This window comes from Sorghum bicolor, chromosome 6, assembly GCF_000003195.3.
Source record: "Sorghum bicolor cultivar BTx623 chromosome 6, Sorghum_bicolor_NCBIv3, whole genome shotgun sequence".
NCBI lineage: Eukaryota > Viridiplantae > Streptophyta > Magnoliopsida > Poales > Poaceae > Sorghum > Sorghum bicolor.
This window is the reverse complement of record NC_012875.2, coordinates 10,254,292-10,261,814: the sequence shown is the minus strand read 5'-3', so window position 1 is coordinate 10,261,814 and position 7,523 is coordinate 10,254,292.

Sequence of the window (7,523 nt, the reverse complement as noted above, 5' to 3'; positions counted from 1 at the left end):
GTATAAACCCCTATACCCTTACGGCTAGACTTGGGCCAGGAGGCTTGGCCCATTACGAGACGAGTTCAAGGCTTGATCCGACAACCTGGAGTTTCGCACAAGGAAACAAGATGTGGAGATCAAGCAGGATTCTAGTCGGTTAGAATAGGAATTGATATCGAATTATCCATGGCAATTGTAACCGACTAGGATTAGTTTCCAGATCTGTAACCCTGCCCTCCAGACTATATAAGGAGGGGCAAGGGACGCCCCTAGGACACATCATATTCTCTCAACACAAATCAATACAACCAGACGCAGGACGTAGGTATTACGCCCACACGGCGGCCGAACCTGGATAATATCCTTGCCTGTGTCTTGCGTCACCATCGAGTTCGTAGTTTGCGCACCGTCTACCGATAAACTACTACCGTGGGTATACCCCAAGGTAGACTGCCGACCAACTTTCGTCGACAGTGGCGCGCCAGGTAGGGGGTGTGCGTGCAACTTTTCCGGCGAACAAGATGGTCACGATCCCAGCTTCCGCGACCGTGCCTGAAGGCCTCACGTTCACCGTCGGCCAGATCACGTGGACGACGTGCAGCGGCGGCCTCACGACCACAGTTTCGAAAGAGATCCAGATCCAATCTGAGATCACGCCGTCTCCGACCACACGCGTGACGGCACCAAGCGCCCGACCACCGTTCCCACTCTACAAGGGAAAGAAGATCGACTGCTCGGACCTTCTCCAAGCGCTTGATCGCGCTGACTCCAAGCTACTCGAAGTTTCCCAACTAATAGACGGAGTTCTGCATCGGCCCGACCAAGCTGCTCCAGCGGATTTTTTCAAATCCCGCCGGCCAACTCGTGTCGCCACACACGAACGGCTGGGAGCGTCTCTGACGATAACCTCAACACCCTCAGGACGATCCGTCGAGCTCAAGAAGGAAGATTATCCTTGCGGCCTGAACAACTCGGCCTCTGTTTACTCACAGCACACCCAGTCCGTTTTCGGCAAGGCGGGTTGGTCGCCGACAAGAAACAATCGTCACTACGTCAACATGGTGACAATCCGAGAACTGCGGGACGGCCAGGTTACCAGCACCAACTCAAGCACCGGTTCCGTCCCCACCGAGGTTATAAACACCGAAGATGAGGACTACGACCTGGACTTTCCTTCACACCCTTCGGGTTTCAACCGATTCCCGATATTCCCCCCCCGGCGAGGGGATATTGTGTTCAATGTCAGCGCCGACGAACCGGTCGTTGATGGAGAAACAGATGACCAGAGGCAACTCCGCGAACAGCGCAACGCCGATCGCGTCCGACGACGCGCAGACGAGCAACAACAAATGCCACCAAATAATCTCAACGATGCCTTTGACATGGTCGGGGACCAGCCAGTCTACAAAACGCCAAGCGCCAACGTGGCTGTCACCATGGCTAACCTAGATCGGCTTCCTGATACCCCCGAATGCCAGGGAGTCCGGACCAGCGTCCGAGCACACCTGATCACTGCAATGGGACAGACAGTCACTCTGCTCAAGAGAGTCCAGGACGTCTCTTATACGGAAGCCGCCTCCGACCAGACTAATCGTAGCCGGGCCTCACCCAGCAGGCGTCACCGCAGCCGCTCCCCCGACAACCGTCGAGGGGACTCACGGCGCGACGATGGTGGTCGGGACGCCGACGGTCGCCGCAAGCAGAACCGCGTACGCGGCCAAGAAGTAAATCAGCACAGGGATCTCCGCCACAACATCCCTCCCAAAGATGCCCGGGATCGCATCAACAGGCGCGCCGCTGAGAGAGCAGTCCACGAAAACCTGCGCCGCATCGAGTACGATGCAACGCACGGTCCCCCGGGCCTAAGACAGTTCTCCTCACACCTCCGCCAGGTCGTGTGGCCCCGCAATTTCAAGCTCGAAAAGCTTAAAAAATACGACGGCAAGGAAAATCCAGAGAACTGGATCACCCTCTATGAAATCGCCGTCCGATCAGCGGCAGGGGATGAGCACGTCATGGCTAACTACTTCCCCGTAGTCCTCGACCAGGCTGGTCATCAATGGCTTCTCGGCTTGCCCGAGGACTCCTTCGACTCTTGGGAAGAGCTACGCCAGGCTTTCATCGACAACTTCATCGCCACATGCGAGCAGCCTGGAAATAAGTATGACCTTGAAAGGATAAGGGACAGGAAGAACGAACCTCTGCGCGATTACATCCGACGATTCTCGGATATGCGCCTCAAAATCCCGAAGATTTCCCACGACGAGGCCATCTCAGCCTTCATCAAGGGCCTGCGTTTCCACGAAGCGCTGAGGAACAAGCTGTTGCGTAAACGTCCAACAACGGTGGCGGAACTCCTCGCCACGGCCAAAAATTACGCCGACGCCGACGACGCAGAAAAACTAATCCGAGACGATGCGAGAGGTCACGACCAGCCTCCCCGGCGGGATGACGGTCGCGGTCGCTACGACAGCAGAAACCACCGCCGCTCCGACAACCGCGATCACCGAGAGGGTTGGGATCGGCGGCGCGACAGCCGCGACGACTTCAGAGGAAAGCGCCCTCGCGACTTCGACCACGAAGTAAATACGGTCAAACGTCCCAATGGACGACGGGACTACCATGAAGACTACAACAGAACGTTGAAGGGACCATGCCAACTACATCCAAAGTCCAATCATACCATGGAAGAGTGCCGCGTCCTCAAAAGTATCTATACACGGCGGGCCGCCCAAGACGACTCCGCCAAGAAAAATAACAAGCGCGACGGGCACGACCACGAAGATGAGGATGAGGACCAAGATAGGGACCCCCGACACCAATACGTCAGCCCCACTGACGTGGTCCACTCCATTTTCGGGGGCAAGGTCTCCACTGAGTCCAAGCGAGAAAGAAAGCTGTTAAAGAGAGCCTGCCTCAACATAGACAGCACGGACGGGCTGATCGCAGACCCGAAATTTCCCACGTGGTCCCACAGGGAGATCTCGTTCAGCAGGAAGGACCAGTGGGCCACTATCCCAGAGCCGGGTCGTTTCCCCCTGATTCTTGACCCCTGCATTAACAGCATCAGATTCGAGCGCGTGCTCATGGACGGGGGAAGCTCCATCGACATCCTCTTCCGCAACAGCCTGCCCACCCTCAAGATATCCCCTGCACAACTAAAACCTTACGACGCCCAATTCTGGGGGGTCTTGCCAGGTCAAAGTTCAGTGCCTCTCGAACAGATAACATTGCCTGTCCAATTCGGCACACCCGACCACTTCCGGACGGAGTTCATCAACTTCGTAGTCGCGGATTTCGACGGGACCTATCACGCGATACTGGGCCGACCATCGCTGACAAAGTTCATGGCAGTCCCGCACTACTCATACTTAGTCCTTAAGATGCCCACGGAGAAGGGTGTCCTAACCGTCAGAGGCAACGTCTACACTGCGTACACCTGCGAAGAAGAAAGCTTCAAGATCACCGAGGCAATCGACCTCTCAATCCGCATGGCAGAAACAGCAAACCAAGCCGCACAGCTGCCTCCCGACCAGCTCCGACTACCCGAACAGGCGACAGCCAGGAAGAACTCAAAATCCAAGGAGTACAAAGAAGTGCAGCTGGTCGAAGGCAGCCCCGAGAAGACAGCCCTCATCGGGGCCAACCTGGATCCAAAATAGGAAGACGCGCTCGTCAGGTTTCTAAGGGACAACGTGAGCGTTTTCGCATGGAAACCCGCAGACATGCCCGGTGTCCCACGAAACCTCATCGAGCACTATTAGGACAGAAAAGGAGGCCGCAAGACCAATCAAGCAAAAACTGCGACGGTTCGCTCATGACAAAAAGGAGGCTATTAGGACAGAAATAACACGGCTTCTAGCAGCCAGATTCATAAAAGAAGTGTATCACCCCGATTGGCTCGCCAATCCGGTTCTTGTACGCAAAAAGAACAATGAATGGAGAATGTGCGTTGATTACACTGATCTCAATAAACACTGTCCTAAAGATCCTTTTGGTCTCCCTCGCATCGACGAGGTGGTCGACTCAACGGCCGGATGCGAACTCCTCTCTTTTCTAGACTGCTACTCTGGTTATCACCAGATCTCGCTAAAGGAAAAAGATCAGATCAAAACGTCTTTTATTACACCTTTCGGCGCATACTGCTACACGACCATGTCTTTCGGACTCAAAAACGCCGGAGCCACTTATCAAAGGGCCATCCAGCAATGCCTCCACGACGAGATTCATGACGACCTCGTCGAGGCCTATGTGGACGACGTGGTCGTAAAAACAAGGGACGCGAGCACCCTAATCGACAACTTAGACCGAACCTTCAAGGCACTCAATAGGTACAAGTGGAAGCTCAACCCCAAGAAATGCATTTTCGGCGTTCCTTCCGGTCTACTGCTCGGCAACGTCGTCAGTCGCGACGGCATACGACCAAACCCTTCAAAAGTCAAAGCCGTACTCGACATGCGACCACCGAAGAGCGTCAAGGATATTCAGAAGCTAACCGGATGCATGGCCGCCCTCAGTCGTTTCATCTCAAGGCTGGGAGAAAAAGGCCTCCCTTTCTTCAAACTATTGAAAGCGTCAGAAAAATTTTCTTGGACAGAGGAAGCCGACGCTGCGTTCACTCAGCTTAAGACCTTCCTCACTTCACCACCTGTCCTCACCGCGCCTCAGCCCAATGAAGACCTACTTCTTTACATTGCTGCAACCGACAGGGTTGTTTCCACGGCAATAGTGGTCGAGCGAGATGAACCAGGTCACGCCTACAAGGTCCAGAGACCCGTTTACTTCATAAGTGAAGTCTTAAACGAGTCCAAGGCCAGGTATCCACAAATACAGAAGCTCATATACGCCATTCTGATAACGTCAAGAAAGCTGAAGCACTACTTCGACGGCCATCGAGTCCTGGTGACAACCAGTTTCCCTCTCGGGGACATCCTGCGCAATAAAGACGCCAATGGCAGAATCGTGAAATGGGCGATGGAATTGTGCCCATTTTCGCTGGAGTTCCAGAGCCGAACTACGGTCAAGTCTCAGGCCCTGGTCGATTTCATTGCTGAATGGACGGATCTCAATGAGCCTCCCATTCCCGATGTCTCAGACCACTGGTCAATGTTCTTTGATGGGTCCTTGAACATCAACGGTGCCGGCGCTGGGATACTGTTCGTATCACCCAACAAGGACAAACTGCGTTACGTCCTTCGGATCCTTTTTCCGGCGTCAAACAACGTCGCCGAATACGAAGCATGCTTGCATGGCATAAGACTAGCCGTTGAGCTGGGAGTCAAGCGACTATATGTCTATGGCGACTCCGCTTTGGTCATCAACTAGCTCAACAAGGAGTGGGACGCAACCCACGAGAAGATGGATCTCTACTGCAAAGAAATTCGCAAATGGGAAACCAACTTCTACGGCATAGAGTACATCCACGTGGTCCGGGATAAGAACCAAGCAGCAGATGCGTTGTCGAAGTTAGGCTCATCTCGGGCACAGATCCCGCGGGGTATTTTCATCCAAGACATCCACGAGCCGAGAGTAGGCTCCTCCCTGGTCGACAAGCAACCTACCGAGGCAATGCTCATAGACGACGCCACTCCGACAACCGGTGGGCGCGACTGGCGTACCCCGTTCATCAAATACATATCGGATGGGACAGGCCTTCAGGACAAAACAGAGAACGAGCGCCTCATCCGACGATCAAAGAACTACATCCTGGTCGACGGAAAACTCATGCGGAAAAACGCAAGCTCCGAAGTACTGCTCAAGTGCATACCTCAAGATGATGGTATCAAGCTCTTAGAGGACATACATGCTGGATCCTGCGGCAATCACGCCGCATCCAGAACGCTGGTCGGAAAGGCTTTCCGAGCAGGTTTTTATTGGCCAACCGCGGTCGGCGACGCAGAAAAACTGGTTCGACATTGCGCAGGATGTCAGTTTTTCGCTAAGAGGACCCACGTACCTGCCCATGAAATTCAAACCATCTCGTCGTCTTGGCCCTTTGCTTGCTGGGGGCTTGACATGATCGGGCCATTTAAACCAGCCCCGGGCTATTTCAAGTTTGTCTTTGTGTTAATCGACAAGTTCTCCAAGTGGATCGAATATGTGCCCCTGGTCAAGGCAACCTCTGAGAAGGCTGTGGAGTTCCTCAATCAAATCATACACAGATTCGGCATCCCGAACAGCATAATCACCGACCTGGGCACTCAGTTTACTGGCACCACTTTTTGGGACTTTTGCGATGACAGAGGCATAGTCATAAAATACGTGTCAGTGGCACATTCACGTGCCAACGGTCAAGTTGAACGTGCTAACGGAATGATCGTTGACGCCCTAAAGAAAAGGTTGTACACCGAAAACAACAGAGCACCCGGTCGATGGATGAAAGCATTGCCGGCAGTGGTCTGGGGCCTCCGAACTCAGACCAGTCGAAACACAGGGGTGTCTCCCTACTTCATGGTGTACGGTGCCGAGGCGGTCCTGCCGTGTGACATACACTTCGGATCTCCTAGAATCGAACACTTCGACCAGGCGACCGCCGACAACGCCAGAGAACTCGAAATCAATTGCATGGAGGAAAAGCGTTTAGATTCTTGTCTCCGAACAGCAAAATATCTCGCGGCAGTCAGGCGATACTACAACAGGAACGTCAGGGACCGTTCCTTCGTGGTCGGCGATCTGGTACTTCGATGGAAAACAAGCCAGGAGGGAATGCATAAGCTATCCACTCCCTGGGAAGGACCTTTCGTGGTGACCGAGGTCACACGACCTACGTCCTACAGATTGGCATACCCAGACGGAACACGAGTGCCTAACTCTTGGCACATCGACAAACTGCGACGTTTCTATCATAAAGTTTTAATAACTTTCCTTTGTAAGTATCTTATAATTTTTGATAATGAAATTCTCTATTTTTTGCCTATACCTTGTCGCACACAGCACTCGGCAAAACTCCTGCAATGGATGCTCTTAGCGACTACCAAGACGAATACGGTGACACGTCACTCAGATATTCTTACAGCGCTCAAAACAACAGTCATGACAAAAAGCAAACTTTATTACAAACTTTACATACAAAGTTTACAATAAATACCCTGACGGGCAGACACTAGTCTATTCCTACAGACTACTCTATTGGCCTAGCTGCTCGGGCTGATCACCCGCCTGGCCCTGCTGCCCGGACGAAGGGGTCGGGGCCACCGGCGCCTGGCTGGTCGAGACCGCAGGCGTCGACCGCCCATCTCCCGCAACGGACGCGCCCGACAACTCCCTGGCCGACCTATCTGAACTCGGCTGGTCTGGAGGAGTGGTCGTTCCGCACAGATTGATGTCGCCGATCACTGTCGACGACAAGTCCAGCAGACTACCCCGAAGCTCGTCCGCTTCCTGTGGGCCGACTTCCTTCGGGTACCCCTTCTCCAGCCTGCTCAAGTCGACCAGGGGGTAGTGGGTGCGCACCATGCTGAGGACGTGCGCGCCGGCAAACTCCCCGGCGTCCTTCACAAACTGCTGGAGCCAGTCCCACGCCCGTTGCGCCTTCTCGACCG